This window comes from Topomyia yanbarensis, chromosome 2 (assembly GCF_030247195.1).
Source record: "Topomyia yanbarensis strain Yona2022 chromosome 2, ASM3024719v1, whole genome shotgun sequence".
NCBI classification, from domain to species: domain Eukaryota; kingdom Metazoa; phylum Arthropoda; class Insecta; order Diptera; family Culicidae; genus Topomyia; species Topomyia yanbarensis.
The window spans coordinates 90943354-90968561 of record NC_080671.1 but is presented as its reverse complement, the minus strand read 5'-3'; the positions used below and the strand labels follow the sequence as shown (position 1 = coordinate 90968561).

The window sequence follows — 25208 nt, the reverse complement described above, 5'->3', positions numbered from 1 at the left end:
TCATAAACCGAAAATTCAAAATTCAAAATTCTTGGAAATATCTCAGAAGTTTCTTATCGTTACGAGACATACGATGATTTGACGTCGTAGCTACTTAAATTTAACGACTCATCAAATAGTCCCATAACGACGAGATGCAATCTTCTGATACAATTCCAAGAATTTTGACAGTTCATTGAATATAACAAATAGTATGCCAGCACTGGAAATCCGGATTTCCAGGAATCAGATGGAGGATGAATGCCTGAATACAAAACATTCAAAAAATTTCAAATATTTCAAAAAAGCTACAGCCATTTCAGTTCAGGTAGCCTGTCGGCCTGATACCCAGAAGCTTAAACTGTGAATCTGCATTGGGTCTACTTTACACTTTCGCATTTTTAGTAGATGTTCCTAAGTGGCCCACAACCGAAGGCAACCTTTTTTTTATCAAAGAACATCTCATTAGGGAATTGCTCATAACTTTTTGTTTCCAACTGAATCAATATACTTTCTTAGTGTGAAAATTAGTAAATTACAAGGGGTGAGTCGCTTAGCACAAATCGAAATGTGCTCACAATTCAAAAAGGGTGGTAGCTTGTGCCGCAATGTGCCTCGATGTGCCACGATGTGCCATGGTGTTCAGTAAAATAAAAGCAATGGTTGCTATGATCATTTAACTACACTTTGTTCACAGTTTTTGAGTTGTCAGAAGTGTGCGTCAGTGTGCCACACATTGTGGTAACGAGTGAAATGATCGTATATCACTGTGAATCGTAATCTTATATCGTGTTATCGGAAGTGATACAGTGTGAATGGCACATTGTTCTAAGCGACTCACCCCTTGGTAAATTAGGTATTTTTCACACATTAGGTATTTTGGTACACATACAAAACGAATATAGGAACCCAACATCAGTGCGTGGCACATTTCGGTAGCTCGATTCTAGATGCTTCTAACAGCAGAAACATAATTACGTTATCAAATGACGTTCACATTATCGCTGAATGAAGGGCCAACAAGAAGCGAATCCATAAACAGAGTCATTTATGCGCGAATCCAAAGGAGGAGAGAATCTCCTTCCAACAATAAGAACCAGTCAATTGAATAACGCAAAACAAAAGTTTCGGAGCGGAAGGCCATGGATAAATGCGTTCAGGAGAAGCCCAAACATCTCCGAGATGCAGCAAAAAAAGTGAAAGTGTCTCCATGCTTCGTGCAAAAGTAAGGGTTTGAAGTTATTCAGAGTAGGCATTGCTCCACCTCGTAACGACAAGCAAAACAAAAGTGCAAAAATGCGTGCGCTGAAGTAGTACGATTCAATATTGAACAACTTCGAATGCTTGATTATGGACGATGAAGCATACCGTAAAGCGGATTTAAAAAAATACCTCCACTGGAATTTTATGTTTCATCTCAAAGAGGCACTGTGACTGAACTTTTCAAACTGAAAAAAATGTTAAATTCCCAAAAAAAATCTCGTTTGGCAGGCATTATGTGGTTGCGGTTTCCGAAACGATATTTTCATCACAACCGGCACGATAAACACACACAATATACGATTCAGAGTATTTGAATAAGCGACTCTTACCATTTATCAGCTAGCATAAGGGTTAGGTACTTTTTTGGTCAGACTTAGCGTCTTTCCATTACGGAAAAGTAGCTCAAAACCGGTACGCTGCGAATAACGTTAATATCGTCCTAAAGGAGTGCGACCCACCCAGTTTATCGAAGCTTCGATCGATCGAAAACTACTGGGCCATCGTTAAAACTGGCGGCAGAGCGGATAATGAGAAAGATTTCAAGCGAAAGTGGCAAAAAACTGGGAAACTAGTTTCAGATGATACTGTGCAAAAGCTGTTAGAAAGTGTCAAGCGGTGTTTTTGCACTGATTTTGACAAACAAGCACTCGCTGGAAAGGTTTTACATTTGGCAATAATGATTTTATGCTTGGCTCAATATTTTTCAAACCAAATCCAATAAGGGAAGATACTTTCTTCGATGTTTTTAAAATCTGGGGATACGACAGGTCACTACTATATTCAAGGATAAATAAAATTTCAACTTTTATTTGAAGACTATAAATACTGCAGATTATATAAAAATTAACAACACAAAAAAAGTCATTTGTTTTTTACCAGCAGCTGCGTCTAGTTTTGTACTTGCGAGTGACTTCTTCGGTGTCCTCGTCGTCGCCAGAGTGTGGAATGGAAGTTGTGCATTCCGGCTCACGTGGTTGCTTAGCAGTAGGACGACCACGTTTGTGCTTCGGAGCATTTTTTTGGATTCCTTTTCCTTCTCTTTTTCGATTATGTTTTTTCGATTATCTACTTCAACAATTATTATATTGTTAACTTACGCGAAATATCAGACTGCGCTATTATTGAAGACGTTCACTTTTCTTTCATACGTGATGTTTAGAACGGAACCTTGAATTGGTTAGAGGCGGACGAATGCTGGTGCCGTCTTGAACAGATGCAATTCTGTTCTTTATGTTCTCGTCACTTCGTTTGGGGTTTTTCGCTCAAAATTTTCGCACCATTTTTCTGTCAAAATAAGTCAAATTTACATTATACTAGTCACCTATATTGCCTCCAAACGGCTGACCTATCGTATGTTTCATGTTGATCTCTGTATTTTTGGTTTCGAAACCAAATATATCGAAAAACTAAAACTCGTGTTTAGCAATAATGTTTACGTAAGAAAAAACTCATTTGACTTTTTTTACATTGATTAAATCAAATGTACTATAGTGAGACCGAAACACAATGCGTTTTCGCAGAACAACATGCTAAACTAATACTTCTCATCCATGGTAACAGCCGAGAGGAAAGTTGTCAACGACTACGTCTCTACCATGTATCTAATTCACGCAACATGAGCAACCTCTGCAATAACATAGCAAAGATAATGCCATGTACCCCCTTGCCCATTTGACCCCATTCTACTCTACTGCTTGAAGGTTTGTGAGAGAAAGGCGCGTAAACCCTATTACCGCTTGTCAGATTGGAACGTTAACAACAGTCGCATAATCACGAAGAATTATGTGATCATTAAGCATTTATGATATGACTAGAAGCTGGTCGCAAGCCGGTTCTCATCTTGACATCTGGATCGAAACGATTTTAATAGACAAAAAACTAAACCTAACCCATAACCGCGGGCAATAGTCTAGCCAAATTCGTATTTGACATGTCGCTAAAGAGCATCGTTTTTGGTTGGAAACTTTCTGAACGGTTACACAATATCGCGAGTTATGGACAACATACGATCACGGTAACAATAACAATTTAGCAGTTTCTACAGGTGAGCAATATTTTCTTGGTTGCTTTTGAATGATTTTTATTCCCACCCGATTGCTTGCGATGTAGGTTTTTGTAATTCGGGATTTCGCTATTGCTAACGGTGATATATAATTTTCCCTTTTGAATTTTAATCAATTATATTGACATATCCAAACAAGGAGAAATACGGCTTATACTGAGAAGAACGGAGAGAATTAATTCTGCACAAAAAAACCAAAGTCCGTCATAGTCGGGTACACGCAATACTGTACGGATAAAATACGGGGCTGAAGGCTGTATTACTAGGATTTGACAAAATTCAGTGGATGATTATGGACCCTATGGACAACGAAACCTACGTCAAAATTAACATAAAACAACTTCAGCGACAGAATAATTACGTTGTCAGTAAACGCGTTGAGGTTTCAAGAAATAGTAATTTGTGTTTGCACACAAGCTTGTCGGTAAACTTACGGACTGTCAAGGAATCTGCAGCTGTGGTCGGAATACTCCAATTTTCATCACATCCAACAATGCGAAGGGACAGTACTACCCCAAAGAATGTCTAAAAAATGTGTATTGCCGTACATTAGGTCCTACCGGGGTTCGTTAAGTTTAGGCTAAATGCAGCGAGTTGCCACTATAGTAAAAATGCGCCACAGTCAGTGGTATCGCGCTAATAACATAGACCTCATTGAGAAAGAGGTGAACGCCCATACTGCCCGGAGTGCCGCACAATTGAAACGTATTGCTCAACGTCAAAGTTAAACTGTAGAAGAGTAGAAAAATTATGCAAATTCAATGATCAGACACTGAAAAAGCCACCGACGAGGTTGACCAGCAGTCTGTGCGTGCGCAACAAGTCCAAAGTTCGTGGAGGAATGAAAAACGCAACTCAAATTGTATCTTTAAAATTTCCCAGAAAATGATGAAAAATCCTGAAAATACGAAAAGTGAGCTCACCAAAGAAAATTCGATTCTCTAATACAGTGATTCTTAACCTGGGAGCCGTGAAGTCGTTGCTGAGGGTCCGTGAAGAAAAATATATTTTCCGAGCGCATATTGAAATTTCACGTCTTGTTTTTTGACAAACTGAAAATAGCAATCGATGTTTATCCGTGGGGGTCCGCAGTAACCCAAGGTGATTTCTAAGGGGTCCGTGGTATGAAAAAAAGTTGAGAACCGCTACTCTAATATATTACACGGCGCTACCGCGATTTTGAACTTTTCAAGGGACCTAGTATAAGTTGCAGGTCTGACCAAAAGAAGCACAAAACAATGTTTGGAAACTGTAAAAATCTAGATTTATAGTAAAAAAACTTTCAGGGAATTAGTTATGGAATTTGCGTTTCGACTTCGTCTCAGCAGAATCCGACACTAACATAGTGACAGGGCGAAGCTAGCGCCAGTTTGAAGCTAGCTCCATCAGTGAAAATAATATTTGTGTTGCTGAGCGAACCACCAGTCATACGTGATGTCGCGCTAGAAAATAAGTTTTCTAGCGAGACATCACGCAGGACTAAGGTTTTGCTCAGAAACGCAAGGATTTTTCATGCAGGACTAAGGGTTGAGTCTGAAACACAAAAAGTATTTTCGTTTTTGGAAGTAGCGTCAATCCGGCGCTAGCGTAATTCTGTCACTAAGTTGGTGTCGGATACTGATGAGACGAAGTCGAAACACAAATACCATAACAAATTTAGACATAGTTTTTTTTGCGCGCAAATGTGGTTTTAAACAATTTTCTTCTTAGTGGAGATAGTTTTTAACAAAATTTTTACTCCACTAAAACGGACTATGTATAGCATAGTGCATTTTTTCACCACATCGAAAGTCCTTGCTGTTAGTAGAATATGAGATTCTAAAGAATGTATTTAAATGCAATTAATTCATTTTTTGGGTTCATGAACTTTTACCTTATTGAAGACTGTTTTTGTTGTATTGGGAAAAACAGATCGAAATGGCGAGATAAACGAAAGCGTGAAAAAAATTTCACCCAGAGACTGGATTCGAACCTGCAACCCTTGGGACTTCCGCCCAATGCACAATCTCTTATGCTATCCCTGGGCTATGATGACGTCCCAGGAAGAACATATGATTATTAGACCTTTTCACAATTTGAAAAAGTATGAAAATATACATGAGTCAGCTCACATTTTTGTTCCAGATGTGAATTTAAAAGCTTTTGCCAAAAAGAAGTGTCTCAAATCAAAAGCCGTGATTTTGCTATATTTTCATAGTAATTTCACTTATACTCAGGTTTAAAAAGTTTAAGTTAGACAACAGACGTTATTCCTTAAACATACGTTGTGGTATGTGAACATAGTTTAAATTTTTGTTAACTGAATTTTTAAATAGAAAATTATATCACAACTAAGGTCAAATACTACTAATTTTCTTCTGGCACCCTTAATAGCATATTTGTTAGCAAACTTAATAAGTAATTTGACTCTTCTTTAAATTATGAATGTTTCGTTCTCACATCATTTTACCATACGATTCACGGGCTTCAATATATTTGCATATTTAGACTGCCAACCTCCCTCAATTGATACTATGCCTCGCAAGGGTAAACTGTTGACGATTTGAACCCATAATCTAACTATTAATCAAGTGAGCTCTGACCGAAGGACCGGTGGCTCAAAAAATATATACGTTGTCATTTTTGAGCCGAATTTTTTGACAGTTTTTCGTGTTTTCTCTCAATAAATATTCCAACTTCAGGAATATTTGATTTTTGGATTTTTTTAAAGTATTATAAATGTAGTGAAGATCGAAAAATGTTATCAAACAAAATTCTCCGGCTGTTTGACAAAAATCTTCTCTTCATTGGAGAAGTTTTGTTGCTTTATAGCTTAATCGAATACTAGAAGAAGGACACATCTTCATTCACTTTTCAATAAATTATCGCTCGTCTAAACTGTCGATACACGCATAATTGTCCCATGTATATAGAGAATACTGTGGAATATGGGAAACATATGTGTATGTATAATAGCAGTAAACATCATAAGATAATCTTCGAAAATTGAAAGTTAAGCATAATTATTCATTCGAATTTCTTCATCGCTAGTTTTTTAATGCCAGTGTTATTTTTATTTCATAAATTGAAACAATGATGAGATCACTACGTCATCAGTTTCAAGATTAATATGTTCCCGCAAATTTCTGAAAGCTTATAATGTTCGAAAAAAGGGTTTCAAAAAATTGTTATAATATTTAACTTTATTTAAGCACCGTAACCTCCAAAGACCCGCCGACTGCGCCATTTATTTGCTTGGGAAAAGAATTCATCACAGTTTAATACTGATACTGAAACGCATAACAGCCATAGCCACTTTTATGAAAATATCTTAGCAAATGGAGCAATTATACGTATTATGACAGATTAATGAATATTTAAAAACGGTGATCACTGATGGGATTCCCTAAGGCATTTTATTATTATGGTAGAGATATATTCAGGAATATGTATTTAGCATTGCTCAAATGGTCGGTGTTAGGTCAGACCGGACTAAGTGACAGTGCATTGATTTCGAGAAAAACTCGTTTAAAATTTGAATCGCAGCATCCTTTACATTATAATTGGAAAATAATTTTTGCCATAATTCTTGTTTATTATTTCATATTTTTAATCTGGTAAAAGTGGAATGTAGATGAAGAATTTCCTTATCCAGTGCTATCATTACCTCATTTTTTTATGTTTTGCGACTCTGACTTAACACCGACCAAATATTGAAAAAAGGCCCAAGAATGTGTCTTATGTCGACTTTTCCGTTTATACGTCCATACTCTTGTTAAGGATATCCGTTTTGAAAGAAAAACATTTTGATATTTCGTAGTGCGTTCGTTTTGCCCTTACCGATTTCCTCGAAGTATGATGCAGTTTTGTTTTGTTCACTTAGAACTTCGTCGAAAAATCGTTAGCTGATAATGTTTGTGAATGACTAGTTCTTAAATAAAACATTTTATTGAATTATGCTGTACACAGTGCTTATGAAAAAAAACTGTGTCAGCATTATATTGAACGACATTTCAAAGATTTCCTTCTTCACGCTTCCCTTTACCACCTCACTATAGCTGAAATAACAAAGCGGGTTGCCATGTTTAACATATTAGCGACGCGATATTACTAGGTATACCCTTGATTAATATAGACACGTTTTTAACATATTATGAATAAAGGGCAAAAATTAGCAATGACGGAAATTGAAATCTAACGTAAGGTATCTATGCCTTAATTTATCTTCGCGGCACTATTCATCCAACCCATTCGAACACATTAGTTAGAGTGACTGCAATCTCTATTCAATGTTTCACGAGTACACTCAGGTTTTTTACGCGGGGGATACAGGCCGCGTAAATGAAAACCGCGTCAATGAAAACCGCGTAAATGAAAACCGCGTAAATTTCAAAATCCGCGTAAATGAAAACCGCGTAAATTTCAAAATCCGCGTAAATGAAAACCGCGTAAATTTCGAAATCCGCGTAAATGAAAACCGCGTAAATTTTAAAATCCGCGTAAATGAAAACCGCGTAAATTTCAAAATCCGCGTAAATGAAGACCACTTAAATTTAAGAATCCGCGTGAAAGGGCTCCTCGTTGATGGATACCGCGTAAATTTCAAAATCCGCGTAAATGAAAACCGCGTAAATTTCAAAATCCGCGTAAATGAAAACCGCGTAAATTTCAAAATCCGCGTAAATGAAAACCGCGTAAGTTTGAAAATCCGCGTAAAAAAACGCGTTAAAAAATACCGCGCAAAAAAACCGCGTAAAAAAAACTTGAGTATATTGTAAGCTTGTTAGGTCAGATTATTCATTGTATTACTTCTTAGTAATGAAGCAAAGATATTAAAACCTATTTAAGCGCAGTCCAGTGACAGTTAGCCGAGTTATCAACGAAATAGTGTGACATCCCGTCTAATGAGATGACTGAGAGATCGTCTACCCTACGTGCATTCGTCGGCGGCAACAACTGACATTGTGTTGATTTAAAAGTTAATTATAATTTTTACAAAAACCGACCAAGGTGATGAGAACTTGTGAAGAGACGAATCATAGTTCTTTTACCCTAATCAGCGTAATTTGAAAAGTACATATCTATCCATTGTCTTTCCAACATGATGAAAAGTAAGTAGATAACTAATGAACCAGCTGAACAAACGAAAATAGGGAGTTCCCCGTCCACTTAACTTTTTCATCAAGGACAGAATGATAACCAACAACAATACCAGTTAATCGGACAAAAAAACAGATTATTAACTCCTAGCTTGATTACACAGAAACACCCATTGTTGTATGTGCCGCACTTTCGAGAGCACATTTTACGCAAAACGCAACCGAACATTGGAACTCCTAGCCAGAACACAATCGACCTCATTTTAAAGCCAACTAACGTCCAATCTTTCTACGAACCCCCAACACCGCCGATCCTCTCTCTCTCTCCGTTGTCAACAGTTTGCCAGCTTCAAGCAAATTCTTGTTCCAGCTCTCGAGCAAACTAACCAAATGCAAACTCGTTTGACACCTCCTCCGCGAGAGTACGCGCATACACACACACTCACAAACACACACGCGCACACTTGTCCGTACACCCCCACCTCAAATCCTCAAACGGTCAGCAGGCGGCGAATTTCTTCTCTGCACCCCAGCCCCCACAGCTGCTGGCAGGAAGACCTCGCAAAGTGGAGTTCAAGAAATGTTTGCGAAACAAACATAACGGTAGTGTTTAAATAATATCCCGTCACTGGCGATATGGTCACCGACTAGCCGGATAGGGATTCTTGGCGAAATTCGGAGTATCGACCTGCCGTGGCACGGTTCCAATGCGATGTAATTACCAACGATGACGAACTTGCATAAAGCTACCAATTGCCACTTGTACAAACTATTGGAAAATTTTATTTCTATATTCCTTACGTCTGCTTCACCAGTTATTCTCCACCCATTTGGAGCAGCAAATCGGGTTCGACGTTAACTCACACATCACCGCCGATTTCAATGCTAAAAACTCTTTTTTTGTTATTGTTGTTCCAACTTCTTGCACAGTTCTTGCTTCATCGCTAAACATAAGCAGACGCACGAGATTTGCACTACCCCAGAGTTGCCAACCACTTTTGACCACGACGACCACCACTTTTGGGGCGTAACACCAATATTTTCGATTTCAGTATCACTTGATTTTCCTGTTTGTTTTACTTCACTCGATCGATCACTGGAAAATCTAATCACACCAACGTCGAACCACCAGCCGCAACAAGTTAAATCAAGTTTACTCGCGCAATTTTTTTCGCTAAACTTGCTTTCCACACCACTTATAATCACTCATTGACAGCACGATCTTGTTGTGCTAAAACGAAGTTAGAATTTGACCGAACCCAATCGGAGATTTGGATGAGGAGGACCTTAGAACGCCCAAAGAAAAACGCATACGCCTGATCGTGAGGAGCGCCACAAACGAGTACGTGTGCTTATCGTCGGGAACTCAACTGCTGAACTGAACAGGCCTGGCCAACGCGAGTGGATCAAAACATGATGATCGCGAGGGCACAGCACAGCAGAGGCAACAGAGCAATGTTGGCAAGACCGAGACACACGCACACACATATAGTCTCGGGCGGCAATTGGCACTAGCGAACGGCACTGATCGTACCAATACCGGTAACGCTGAAAAACTTGCCATTCAAGCTTTTATGCTGCTGTTGCTGCTGCTGCTGTCGTTCGTCTGTTTGGTCTGTACCTACATGTGCATAGAAACATAGGATGGCTCACGGTTCTTGATTGTGGGTACTCGTGCACTCAGGGTTTGGGCTTCGATTGTATATGGATTCACAACTAGTGTGTTTTTTCGGGATAGGGTGGTGCCGGTAGAACTATGCTATAATAATGCAGAATGTTTTGCATTTGTAGGTGAATTCCCTGCTATGCAGATTCAAAGCAAGGCAACGAAAATAATTTGTGCATTGTAAAACTTGTTTTTAGTGTAATTCAATATCAAGAAAGTCAATTAGTCAATATGAATGTTATTGTTCCAAATTAATCATATTATTGGGACTTACATAGACACTGTTTTATGGTTTGTATAGAAGTCACTTACCTGAAAAGATAAAAGAAACGAAATCATTAGTAACTTTCAACAAGAAACGAATTTCGCTATCATCAAAGTAAAGGAAAACCACGGGACTATAGTCAACTTAACTTTTGGTTCCAACAGATTTCACAGTCAATATATAATATACAAAACACTTGCAGTACCAGTGCTATGAACATGCTGATAACTACAAATCCCTTTCGCAATCTTCATATATTTTATAAAAAAAAATTTAGATGCGATTTAGTCGGAGAAAATTTGGTTACCTTTACAATTTAGAAATAAAGGCCGTTACTGAAGTGTATCAAGATTAAGGGGGTCTACTAGATATATTTTATGAGTAGTAGTACAGTTGGGTTGGGTAGATTATTGAATTTCGCAATCAACACCAGATAAACACAGAGACAGAGAGAGAAAGCAAATATGCTTCGAGAAGATATTCGGGCGGGAAGGCGATTGAATTCCGACATCTGGGTATCAGAGACAGGGGAGAGAGGGTGGGTGATGATGACAGGGAAAAAAATATTAACTTTCAGTTTCAGGCAAACGACAGTCTAACAACATCGATAACAGACTCGGGGGCGGCCTTCATCATAGAACATCGTAACACCGGGTGCTCCTCCTTGCACCGGCAGGGGTTTCTCCAGACGAATTCTTAGTACGGCTCAGATGCGCATCGAGTAGTGTTCAGGGGTAAAAAGGTTGATGTGTAAACTAACCAGTTTTACTCACCAAACCGTTACATATGAAGCAAAATTTAAGGACCTTCCCAACATCGATAAACTACGTATAGACGTAGAAACATCACATATTTCCTTTGAAAAAGACCAAAACCAGTGGTCGAAACGTCAAGCAGTATACAATACCTGTTCTGATTTATAAGAAAAAATGAAGTTATGCTTTCAGTGTTTATTATTATCTACACAGAAAAAAATATTTTGTAATTTTAGGTTTATTTTCATGCACATATTTGCATGAATATAAATGTAAAATTAAGTTCCACCGCAAATACACACGACTTGTCGTGCTTTCTTCAACGATTTTGACTATAATTTTACACGTGGATTGAAAATTAGTTTTTTAAATGGAAAACCAATGCGCTTAAATGTATTTTATTCTAATATTGCTGTAAAATGAATGACATGTAATATTACACGAATGAAAATGTAAAATTAGGGAAATTGTGGGAAAACCCGACACTGAGGGTAAAACCGACACCCCAAAACTTTCCCTAGAAATCATATTTTTATTCATTTCATAATGACACATTATTATTAGTATGATTATGTAGAGCATTTGAATGCAAATTGGATTTACGTTAGTACGCCGAATGAAAAATAAACAAAACATACGACAGCAGCTTTCATACTCGTCTGGATGTAAAATTTTGTTGGTAGATTTTAAGGTTTTAACCGAACAAAAGCTTTTCAAATCACCACATTCTTCAGTACCTATTATTATTGGCTTTCCTATGATCAACAGGGCAAGAAATATAGAAAATCGTAATGATTAAATGCCGAAGCGAATGAAACTTGTACTCAAAAATTATGGGAATTCGATTCACTACTACATGAAGTGTTAGTTATTATTGGATAATCTCTATATATAAAAATGAAATGGTTTCCGTGTGTCATCGCATAACTCAATAACGAGATATTCGATTTCTTTGATTTTTGCATTATTTTGTTGGTTATTTTCTGTGGAAGGTTCTTTGACATAAAAATCAAATATTGAAATCCACCTATTCGTGCAATTGTGTTTTTCTCATATATAGACCTTTTGCTGGATATCTCTATATATAAAAATGAAATGGTTTCTGTGTGTCATTGCATAACTCAAGAACGAGATGACGGATTTCTTTGATTGTTGCATTATTTTCTGTGAAAGGTTCTTCAGCAGGATCACAAAATATTAACATTTTCTTAATCTTCCTATTTGTCAATTGGAACATTTTTAGTTTTGGATTGTTTGTATAGTTTGTCATCATATGTAGTTACGTAATAAAATGTCATTGATGTGCTATTGTGTCCAGTTTATCCGCGACGGTGCTTTTCTGTTAAAAAGTTCAATTTTATGAAAAACCTTGCTTACATGCATTTAAAAGGAAGAGCGGCGAGAGAGCTGATAAGTAACGTGTATGAAGGCACTATTCACAAAGGAGAGTATGAATGCAGCGATGCTTTATCCCACGAATTCCCATGATTCAAACGGATTCAAATTCCGATTCGACTTTGAAAACGAAAATAAGCCATTGGAAAGCACTGGAATAAATTCGAAGTACCGTCGATTCTCCCATGATCCTGTTCAGATATTGGTAAAGCATTAGCATTGTTACTGTTTATAGAGATAGGCACAAATAAAAGCATTGTTGATCAAAACGCACATTATAGGACATAGGTTTTACAGTTGGAATCACCGCACTGGAATTTAAATTAATAGAAATTTGATCCACAAGCATAGCTATTTTCGCTTTTGTTGTATTTTTCAGTGAATAATTATAAGCAGGACAACGTCTGTCTAGTCAGCTAGTTACTTAAATAAAGCATTTTTTGAAAAAAAAACTATTTTTTCTTAGTGAAATGCAGGAACAAATTTTTTCACTTAAACTGCCAAAACAAACGAACAAAACGCACTAAAGCTTCCAAATTTGAAGAAACATCGCAAATTAGGCTTCAAAATAAACTTAGAAAATTTGGTGCAGTACGTTTGACTGAAAAAAAGTTAATCTGAGAAAATTGGGTGAACGGATAAATAAAGGACACATTGTTCACTTAAATTTCTATGACAATCGAACAACATGCACCAGGGTTTCCAAACTTCGAGAAAAATCGTTGATTAAGCTTTAAAATAAACGCTGACAATCTGGAGCTGTTTGTGTGAATAGAAAAAAAAACAAAAAATAGTAGGATGAACGTATAAATGTGGAACAGAAATTTTTCCCACTTAAACTCACATAACAAACGAACAAAACGCACTAGGGCTTCGAAATTTCGAGAAACATCGTTGATTAAGTTTTAAAACAAACGCTGAAAATTTGGTGTAGTTTGCTCGAACAAAATAAAAGTTATACTGAAAAAACAGGGTGAACGTATAAATGGTGGACACACGCATATGAGAAAGGCAAAGGCAAAAATTTGCCAATGTAAAAAAAAAGTCAATCTTTGTCAATTTGTTTTCGAGATTTCATCAAATTTCGACGTTTCATACATTTTAAAGACATTTGGCATCAAAAATATAAATTCGATTTTTGAATTTTCCTATTCAGTTCCTACTTCTGTGAACTCAGGAACCGTCGCACAGTAGGACAGAATAAAAAAAGCCGGACATTGATATTTGCTACGAAACTATTGGTTATGGCACTTTGATGTCTTCGGAAGGGTTTCTTTATTTTTTAGGTAGTTTAATATAATGTTGGAAAATATTGATTTATGGGTGCATATACGAAAAATAACTTTGCAAATTGTTGCCAAAATTGATAGTCATGTATGGAAAGTTTGTATACGAAATGATTTTATAAAACTTTGTTGAAGTACCAAAATGGCTATCTCTTAAGCGAAAAAAGTTATTGGATGAAATTGAAGTACATGTCGGAATACCCCCTTAAAAAGTGTTTTTTATTGTAACTTTTTTATTTGATTTTTTACAGTTTTTTATGTTCTAGCAAGTTGTACATGCTTTCAAACTCACATCTATTTGCGGAATAGATCAACTCGCTATCTATTTTGTTATTAACATTAATATAACCGAGTATTCTAAGCAACGAAATACCTTGTTCATCCAATGACGAAGAAGATTTGGCAGGACACTGATGACTTATGAGCATGTCAATAACAAAAAATTAACTTTGAATGTCGGAATATATGGAATGAACTACAATATTTTACATGTTTACTAATTTCGCATAATAGTTTATTTTTCATGCTTCATAATACAAATAATTTATTGAAACGCAAGTCTATTTTACCCCACATTATTCCAAGGATCCCATTAGATCCCCCTATGATTTATATATGAATCAATAGGGCATTTCTTACTGAATAACAAAAAAAAAATTAGCTGTTGTAGGGGTGGGCGTAGCATATTGGTAAATCGATTGCCTTGTACGCAGCGCACCTGGGTTCGAGTCACGACCCCGCACATAGGGTTAGAAATTTTTCATAAGAGATTTTTCTAACCCGAAGAGGCGAATGACCTTAAGGTTAAAATTTAGCTGCTACTACCTGCTACTCTACAAACCATAGCCCCTTAAAGTTAGCCCAAAAATGCCAAAAAACAGGCATACATCCTAAAAACGAAGAGGTAGCAAGTTGGTCCATTCCGCAAAAAGGTGTGTTTTGAAAGCATCTACAACTTTCTAGAACATCGAAAAACTGTAAAAAAATCAAAGTTACAATAAAAACACTTTATAAGGGGGTATTCCGAGCTGTACTTTAATTTCACCCAATAACTTTTTTCGCTTAACAGATAGCCATTTCGCTACTTCAACCAAGTTTCATAAAATCATTTCGTCTACAAACTTTCCATACATGACTATCAATTTTGGCAACAACTTGCAAAGTTATTTTTTTCATCTACATATATACCCCCTTAAATCAAAATTTTCCAACATCCTTTCCGAAGACATCAAAGTGCCATAGTCAATAGTTTTGTCGCAAATATCAATGTCCGGCTTTTTTGATTCCGTCCCACTGTGCGGCGTTTAAAGATTAACTGGTATTTCTAATTTATTGATGGGCCTAAATTAGTCATAAGGAAATCTATAAATCAGAATTTGGTCTTTTAATTAAAAGTTACAGATATCTGAAATAGAATAGAATTTTCAGGTCCAGTATTTCAACGCGCAATTGAAAATAGTAAACTGAGATTCAGCCAGCTGTAAATAGTATTCATTTGCATTGAAGTAAATAGAAAAGAGTGTCAAGTGTCTAGGTTATGTTGGCAATTATATTATTGTCGATGGCACAAAATTTAGTCATTTAGTCAATTACAATGCAATCTCTTTCCACCCATCCTCATCACTTGAGAATTGTTTCGTTCGAAATTCTCGTTTTGGATGACAAAGGAATGGTTCAAACTACCCGGATAAGTATTTAAATTCATCGAAAAGCCTGCTTTTGAGACACAAACATTCTTGAAATTAGAAGTCGTATTTTTTCGCAAATAAATATGGTTTTAGTCACATTGATCATGAAAAATGAATATTGGGGTTTTCAGTACAACTGAATATCAGTTATAGTTACATAGTAATAAGTATGACATAAATTCAGCGAGATCAACTATCTGTCCAACGCATAAACTGTGATTGTAATCCTCTCAAATTTACATGTAGAATACAGAGCGCTCAAAAGAAACATCTATTGAATTGTCCGATTCCTGTACTAATTCTGGCTTTGAAGCTTCAATTGAAGCGTTCTTAGCATAAGGCAGATTAATTGCCCAAGTCCATCGCTATAAGTTAAAAGCATACTTTTACTGGGATGCAAGTATAGTTCGATAGTTCAAGGGTCTTTGAATGCCATTTTTCCCGCATCTTATTTGTGGATATTTTTGGAATTTGATCCGTTATTTTTCATAAAAGTGCATTCCAATACAATTAATCTGCATTTTCAATAATATCGACCCAAAACAGGTGTTCTCAATTTTCAAAAGACACATTTGAGCATATGTTTCATTAAAAATTCAGTAGAGATACGAAAAGTTTAAAGAAGTGCACGTGGTATGTCTCTTTCGACATTTTTGTCTTCAAACAACCATATTACCGAATTTGAAATATTTATTTTTTTACCATTATTTTTTGTTAACCAGTTTTGTTACCGACCTATTTAGTCAATTTGTCAACTGTTGTTACGGCATGTAATTAGCAAGGGACTGGAAGGTGAAGTATATTTTTCAATATTAAGAGACATAGTACTCAAGGGAGAGCAAGGAGTTGAAGAGTGAAAGTTTAGAAAAGCGTGGGAGGGTCATATGAGCAAGCTTAGAGTTTACCGGTGACATAACCCTTTGTCTGCTACCGTAAGAGTCAAGATCTTTTGGCATGCGAATCACCTGAGTCTACGGCATGTCCGGACAAGCGTAAAGTAACTTGTTACTTCATGCTGTCGGAACCGACAAAAAGTTAAGTCACGGTAAACTTCCACACTAAGCATTTGCGACGTTGAAACTCATTGAATGAGCTATCCAACGGTTTGAATTTTCCACGCTCTCGTTAGTACTGTTTCGGTTTTGTAAGCGCCGGGCCGTGCCCTAAAGAGTGCTCATCGATGTTTCTCTCGTTAGCTCGTCGACGAACCGGCACCAGTAGCTACGTTTTTTGGCTTTCATCAAACTCTTCACGCGCGTTTCCGCCATCGCGTACTGTCAGTAACTAGCTGGCAACCCGTCGTCCCGGAAGGTCTTATACGCCGCGGCCTTCTCCGCGTACACGTCTGAGCACTCTTTATTCCAGCATAGCTTGAGAGGACGCCCGCGAGAGTTCGCGTCTGGTACGCGATTAGTCTGAGCATGAATCGCGGTATCGAAAATCAAGCCAGCCAGGAACCCGTACTCTTCCTGCGGAGGAAGCTCTTGAGTGGACTCGATTTTGTCGGATATTGTGGACGCGTAGCTCTTCCAATCAATATTTCGTGTGAGGTCATGCGAAACATTGATTGTATTCGGTGGCCCTGAACCGTTAGCAATATTAATTACGATTGGCAGATGGTCGCTGCCGTGGGGATCAGAGACTACCTTCCACATGCAATCTAACCGCAGCTATGTCGAGCAGAGGGACAGGTCTAAGGCACTCGAACGCGCTGGAGGGGCAGAAATCCGTGTCATTTCACCCGTGTTCAAAATGGTAACATTGAAGTTGTCACAAAACTCATGAATTGAGGTAGATCGATTATCGTCATGAAGGCAACCCCATGCCGTACCGTGGGAGTTGAAGTCACCTAAAACTAGCCTCGGTGTTGGGAGGAGTGCCGCAATATCGCAAAGACGTTAGTGGCTAACTGAGGCTCTTGGGGGGATGCAGGTGGAAGCAATGCAAAGGTCTTTGCCTTTAATTCTGGTTTGACAAGCGACAACTTCAATACCTGGTGTCGAGGGGAGGTCGCTTCAATTGAAAGAATAGCACTTTTTAATCCTCAAAAGTACTCCTCCGTAGGAGTCTTCTCGATCAAAGCGAATAATATTAAAATTGTGGAAATGTAGGTCATTTCTGAAGCAAACCATGTCTCGCATAGTGCAAATGCATCGCATTTCTAGTTATTTAGTAAGAATTTAAAGGAATCGTTTTTCGGGACAATGCTCCTGCAATTCCACTGTAGAACAGTGATTAAATCCATGACCTCGTTCGATGAATTAGCCATCGGAGCCATCAAGAATATTTTTACTGCAGGGAGAAAGCTTATAAATATGCTTTTAAGAGGGACGACAATAGTTAGTGCTGTAAAATGCGATCCACAATGTCAGAGCGCTTAAGCTAGCGCTGGTTTCTTTCTCTGGCAGATATATGGGAACACTTGGGTTTTTTGATATTTCTGGAAGTGCTGGGATCTCCTTTTCTGCGCTCAGGATTCTAAGACCGGGAGCGACTTGCTTCGGTTTTGCACCAGTACTTCCGGTGGTGTAGCTACTTTAAGCATTTCTACAAAACATCGCTTAGAGCGTCCCTGAGAGTAGAGACAGTTTTCTACATCCCTTCCACAGGAATCATCACCATGATTCCCGCCGCATTTCCCACAACGGGCCTTATTGCTACAATGGGAGGCTGTGTGTCCCTATTCTTTGCACTTAGTACAGTTCACGACCCGAGGCACAAAAAGTCGAACAGGTAGGCGAACCTTGTCAAAGAGAAGGTAGTTGGGTAGAGTAAATCGGCGAAGGTCACCCGATAAGAATCTGAGTTGACGTATATTTTCTTCCCGTCAGCTGCGACTGATGCTGAATGCAAACGTTTGCACTCCAGTATCTTTACTGGCTAAAGCATGGGGTCTTTGAAACAGCTAGTCCCATATTTCAACTGATCTTCGCCACTCAGACTCGAATCGGAATCGACCCTACAGCCTTCAACCCTGTTAGCTGGAATATATACATTGTACTCCTTTGTAAAAGACCCGTAGGCAGCAATACCATTTGCCTGATTTAAACTGTTTACAACCACCCAAAACTTATCAGGGCGAATTTTTGATATTTCTGTCACGGCCGAATATCGATCCATCAGGACTCGAGAAATCTGCAACAGATTCAAACACTTAAATATAGTGTTTATAATGGTATCCAGACGGCTTACTAGAAAAACTCTACTTCACTGGTCACTGGCCGGCTAACGGTACTCAGAAACAGAAACACAAAAGAAGGGAAAAACTACTGAAACCTCGACAAGGCGGAGAGTGCGCAAGATAACCTTGAACGTGGATTAGCACTACTCTTTGTCGCTACACGCTGCACGGCCTGGCAATAAAACACTCGTGTCTTACCCGAGCGCTCGAAAATGATTGGAAAATAAACTAATTAGTTTTGGTTTGCGACAAGTTTTTTTACTAGTATGTAATAATGGTAAACAACCTCTTTGTTTTATTTGAATATTCAGCGAAAAAGATGACGCAAATATGCTACAAATGTAGTTTCAAAGTTTTAAAAAAAATCGTCAATATTCATCCTTATTTGAAAACTGATCATTATTTCAAACTTTGTACTCAGTTACAACTACTCTATTTGGTTCTCTTTTTGATTCCCTTGGCCTTGCGTCCTTCGGCCCAATGGACACTCGGCCTAATAACCATACGGCTTAGTGAGGATTCGGCCTTATATCCCTTCGGCCTAATGACCATTCGGCCCAATGACCATTCGGTCTAATGACTCAACGGATCAAAGGACGATAAATGAATCAAGTGTGACTCCGAGCTAATTGTTGAAAATTCGCAAGCAAAAGAATGAAATTCGAAAAAACACAATCAGCCTCCAAACGAAGTAACTGTAAAGAGTGTACGAAGTGTTTTAGTGGTGATGCACGAAAATGAGACCCACACAGTGTCGTTGTTTAGGAACCGTAATATACTCCAAAGTAATATCTAAAGAAAACATCTTAGGAGTCAATTAAAACTCATCCCGTTATGGGCACATCTCGGGAAAATAACTATTAGGTCGAGTTTGCTCAGTATTGTCAACAAAAAAGTAAAAAAATTACTTCTAATCAAGGTACAGCAGAATTTGTTTCATTTAAAGAGAACAAGATAACAATGTTAGCAAATCTCCAAATTTTGAATAATTACAGAATATAAGTTCGTAAATCATATCCAGAAACACCCTACGCCACGATCACACCAAGCCAGTCGTTGTGCCGTCCGAAGTCCTCTGGTCCCGATCGCGAAACTCGTGTACCCCCCTAAAGAAAGAGAAACCAAAAGAAATGATCAACAAAATAAAACTTAAATAAAAGCTTCATCGCACTAGCTCTGTATGCCTCGTATACTTTAGTTGGGAGAAGGGAATAACAACAACAAAAAAAAAACAAAAAAATGACCAAGTGTTTCAACTTCAACTCAGCCCGGAGAGTAGTAGGAGGAGACGGAGGATCAAACTTGTACGTAAAAGGGGCCATATAGAGATGCAATATAATTTCGAACGGACCCCTAGATTAAAACCCAGCAGATAAATATACAGATACGGCTAGCTGAAACGGTGCTGTCACCGCCTTCCCCATAGCGACCGCCGGTTCGGATCAGTTCGAGTTCGAGGGACCCTCCACCATCGATTGGACTAGAGAGTTACTGCGGGACTATGCTCGATATAGGTTTGCTCGTTTTGCACCCTCTAGCCAGCAGCGTGCGCATGGCTGGCTTCTCTACCCAGTAACGATGCTCGACGATTGAAGAATCGACCCAATACACCAAAACGGTGGTCCCAGAAGAGACGGGGGTTGGAGCGACGGCAGAAATCGTGTGGAAAAACTAATATAAGCGTGATTTTTTTTGCGCGTAGCTGTTGATGGAAATAGCAGACGAGCCTGGAGATGTAAGATTAATTCATCCATAACACGAGAATGCGCCTAAACGGTTATCGGTAATAATGCCAGTAATGCTAGGATTTAGCTGCAATGACGTGATGCCTGTTCGCAGCTGCTCTTGGTTGGTGTGTTTGTTTTACCAAAATCACCAACCGAGTAACGACGTCCTTCGCATTGGTTGGTTACTGACATCGAACAACAACAGCATTGGAAGATGATCGTAAAAATAATTGCAATCTCTTCGTAGGAACATAAACTCACCAACCTGTTCCGGGCCGTAAAGTAATATATTATTTCATTGCCCTTCAGACGATCACACGCATAAGGTTCGAAACCTAGCATCACACCTTTGCAAATATAGCATCGGGAAACTGGTATGGTGCAATGAGTATATTGTGCTAGGACTAATGATTAGTGTAATCTGAGGGGATACAAAATGGTCATGAATCACCTGTACACAGCGATCGAAACATAACACGTATCTTTCTAATGGTTCGTACTTATGCCGTTCTGGTTCATCAGCACTATGACATTTGAAAGTGGTTGATTATGTATTCAATACTAGTCTAATATGTCACTTGAACTTAGGGAAACTAGCATATTTTCGTCCTATTCCAATTATCAAACATCTTTACGCAAGGGTAAACAGGGCTAGGGTCAGGTGCCCCGAGATTTGTGGGGTTCCGATATTAGGATAAATTTTAAATCATCCAAAAACTATTAGATACACTCATTTAACTCTTTAGTGTGTGTGTTGATTCATCGGTAGCAGAGCAGCTCAGAATTACCATTGTGGTCAAAATATCCAAAGAGTTTCAGACAATGGTGGCACTGGAAGACCAGGAAGACCAGATTCAGTATTAAACCAACTCAGGCGTCAATCCAACATTTCAATTCTAGTACAGTGAATACCCGAGTTTATCAGCCATTTGATGTATTTTAGGTTGGTAAAGGTGCAACATTCCCATACACTGCTAATGAATATAATTCTGATCCAACATCTGGTTCCGGAGTTACGAGTTGAAAAATTCTGTTCCCATATAAACCGTCTTGTTATCTAAATGACGCAAAAATTGTTAGAATATTTTCCAAATTGCTTGGATTTATGATTCTGGCTCACTGATGCACAATCAAACACTCTTTGACCACGTTGGCCACCTACGACAGAACTCAAAGCTTCAAGTAAATGATAAAAGCCTTAAATTATCGACTCGATTTTCAAACTTAATTTCAAATGAAATGTATAGTAGCACGGGCGAGCACGGCGTTGTTGGCAAATCGATTGCCCTGTACGCAGCTCACCTGAGTTTGATTCCCAAACCCGCACATAGGGTTAGAGATTTTCGTAACCCGAAAAAAGAGACGAGGAGTCCCAAGGTTTGAACCTCTATAATCGAAACAAAACAAATAATAATATCCTTATTAACCCTCCGGAAGTCGTGCAAATGGGCCACTGAACGAACAGCCGCTCGTGCGCTAAGATGATTTCGCTAGATTTTCAGAGCAGCGTGCACTCAGTGCACTAGCGCGACTTCCGGAAGCTTAACTGATATCGAGTTCAATTTGGGTCGGAGTCCTGGTTCCGGAGTGATGAGTTGAAGAGTGTCACACATGAAATTCCCTGACATTTTTCTGCCTTTCTCGTAAAGAAAGGTTATTCAATTGCTCAAAAAACCCGACTTTCTAACCGAGACTCGGAGGGTCAAGTCTTATGTACCATTCAATTGTGTATGTATGATACATACATAACATGCATTATGTGAATGGATATATGAGTATTTGCGGACATGTTATCAAAATGTCCACATCACTTATCGGAGACGGCTGAATAGTTTTATGCAAACAAAGTATCAGATTAAAGATACAAGATTCCCATCAACTACAATTAAATTAAATTTTGATCCGATTTCCAGAAGTTACAAGTTGAAGAGTACGGACACCTTTAAAGTCGAGATATGATTTGTCCACATTGGTTTCTCAATGTTTTCTGAATTTGTAGATCGCGGGTCATTTGTTGTTTATCAAAGCTCTTTTCCCACACATTGGTCACCTCCACCGACTTCGGAAGTCTCGGACGAAGTAACCAAGTTCTTAAATTATTTTCACATCCGTTTCTCACAGACGGCTATACCGATTTATACATGCTTCTGGGCATAGGAAAGGTGCATTACCTGAAAATGATCATATTGAATTGAATTTCCGATTCCGTAGGTATGAATTGAAGGATGGAATCAATAGCATACAGTACCACTATGGTATACAGCGAAGACCCGATTGTAACATCCCCCGATTTTGTCCACTCTAAATTTTATGAGCTGTAAGACCCGATTTGATCATCTTCATATGAAAAAATATTTTATAAGCGGTAGCAGACGAGCCAAGTAAAATCCGAGTAAACCATTTCTGGAAAGATGCAAAATATGGAAAAATAATAAAATTCATTTTTTTTTATTTCGCGCTGAAATTTATACTAAATAATCAGAAAGGATTATGGGGCAACATCTTGGGACTATAGAAGAATATTTTAACAGCTTCGGTTAATTAAAAATAAAGAAAGAAATGTGTCCCGATTTTCTCAATATCCCTCTTTTGTCAGTCAAAAATAAACAAAGGAGCTGATAAAAACTGGTTTTCGCTGTATTAGTGATTGAAATTTACTAAAGCGAATTCAAAATTTCTTGTATTCGCATGGTTAGGTCAATCAATTGCTATTTAGCCACATTAGCCAATTCCGATATCTCATGTGTAGTAATACCCCAATTCCAAACGAAATTCCACGTACACGTATAAGTCCACGTAACATCCCACTTGAAATTTCGCAAAAAAAATCAAGTAAAATTCCTTGTAAATTTCCGCATGAAATGTCATGCGAAATTCCACATGAAATTTTACAAAAACAAATTCAAGTGAAATCCGACGTAAAATTTCACGAGAACTTATTCATTAAGTCCCACGTAAAATTCATCGTAAAATTTCACATAGTGTGAAATTTTACATGAAATTCCACCAAAAATTGGCAGCCCTAAGTTTGCGCCGCTAAAACAACAAAAATGATCCATAAAAAATTGAAAAACGATCCATAAAAAAGTTGTCCATGTTCCATAAAACAAAACTGAAAATCCATAAAATAGTGTGAATGATCCGTAAAAAGGGGTGATTTGATCCATAGATTATGTAAAATTGAACCATAAAATGGTCGAAAAAGAGCACTAAAATAGTAATAAAAGAGCAATTCAAATCAACTAATGCCCCATAGAAATATTGGAAATGTTCCATAAAATGATACATTTTGCGCCATAAATTTACTGACATTGATCCATAGAATATTAACAATGCACATTAAAACACGTCGATATGTTCCATAATATCGACAAAAATGTTCCACGGTATTACAAAATGGAGCAATAAAATGTCAGAAAAAGTTCCATAAATTTGATGAAAATGTTTGCTAAATAATTTTTCTTGGTCCATAGAAGATGTAGAAATGAACATTAGAAATGATTCATATATCGAACGTTAAATTATGGTTCATGGATATTTACAAAACGATCCATAGGAAAAGAAAATGTAAAACGATCCATTAACCCGATTGATTAACCCGTAGCTGGAATTGCAAGTAAACCTGTAGTCCTCTCGTTTGCCCGGTTTACTTAAACATAGGGGCTATAGCTAGTTAAAAGGGCATTGGTTGATTTTAATTGCTCTTTTATTATTATTTTAGTGCTCTTTTGCAACCATTTTATGGTTCAATTTTACATAATCTATGGATCAAATCACCCCTTTTTATTCACACTGTTTTATGGATTTTCAGTTGTGTTTTATGGAACATGGACAACTTTTTTATGGATCGTTTTACAATTCTTTATGGATTATTTTAAATATTTTATATGCAAAAGTACATTTTCCCCCAAAAATTCTAGGTGAAATTTTACGCAAAATTCCACGTGAAATTCGCATATAATTTATATAATATATATATAATTATATAATTGGAATATCAGGTAGCAATTTACCCTGAATTTCAACGTGAGATTTCACGTGGAATTTTACATCACGTTTTGCGTGGAATTCCACGTGGATATTCAAATGGATTTCGACGCGGAATCAAGTTTATTTTAACGTGGAATTTCCGCAATATTTCACATGAGATCTCGTGGAATTTCACGCTGAATTTCCCGCGGAATCTCGCGTGGATATTACCATGGGGTTTTATATGAAATTTCAAACGTGGTTCACGTGGTATTTCATGTGGACATTCTAATGGAATTTGAAGCGGAATGAATGGTAATTTCACGTAAAATTTCACACAGTATCTCGCGTGGAAATTCACGTAGAATTTTGCGTGGAATTTTTCATGATGAATTTTCTCGTGGAATTTGATGTGAATTTACGTGAGATTACGCGTGGTATTTTACGTAGGGTTTCACGTATGATTTCATGCGACATTTTGAATGTTAAGTGGAATATCACGTGGAACATCAAGTAAAAGTTCACCTGGAGTTTAAAGTGTAATACCACGTGAAATCTCATCTGAAATACCACGTAAAATTCAACGTGGAATTGGACATGAGATTTTACATGAAATCCTACGTATTTCACGTTTCCACATGAAATCCTACGTATTTTTACATGCAATTTTACATTAAATTTCACACGGTATTTCGCGTGGAATTTTACGTGGAAGTTAAAATGAGATTTCACGTGGAATTTGATGCGTAATTTCGCCTGAAATTATACGTATGATTTAACGTTGGATTTAATGTGGAAATTTACGTTAAATTTGATGTGAAATTTCACGTTAATTTTAATGTGGTTTATGAGATGAGATTTCACGTGAAATTTCATGCGTAATTTTACTTGGAA

General features: G+C 37.7%; 1 protein-coding gene across 4 annotated transcripts in view; it reads right to left on the bottom strand.

The window, feature by feature from the left end:
* Positions 1 to 25208, bottom strand: part of LOC131678809 (tyrosine-protein kinase Btk29A) — a 320866-nt gene that overhangs the window by 202477 nt on the left and 93181 nt on the right. The window contains exon 1 of one of the 4 annotated variants that reach the window (XM_058959154.1): positions 9184 to 9767. The exons of the other annotated variants lie outside the window; for them this stretch is intronic. The gene's annotated coding sequence lies outside the window, so the exon portion shown is untranslated. Of the gene's footprint in view, positions 1 to 9183; positions 9768 to 25208 lie in introns of those variants that run through there. 4 annotated transcript variants of the gene reach the window in all.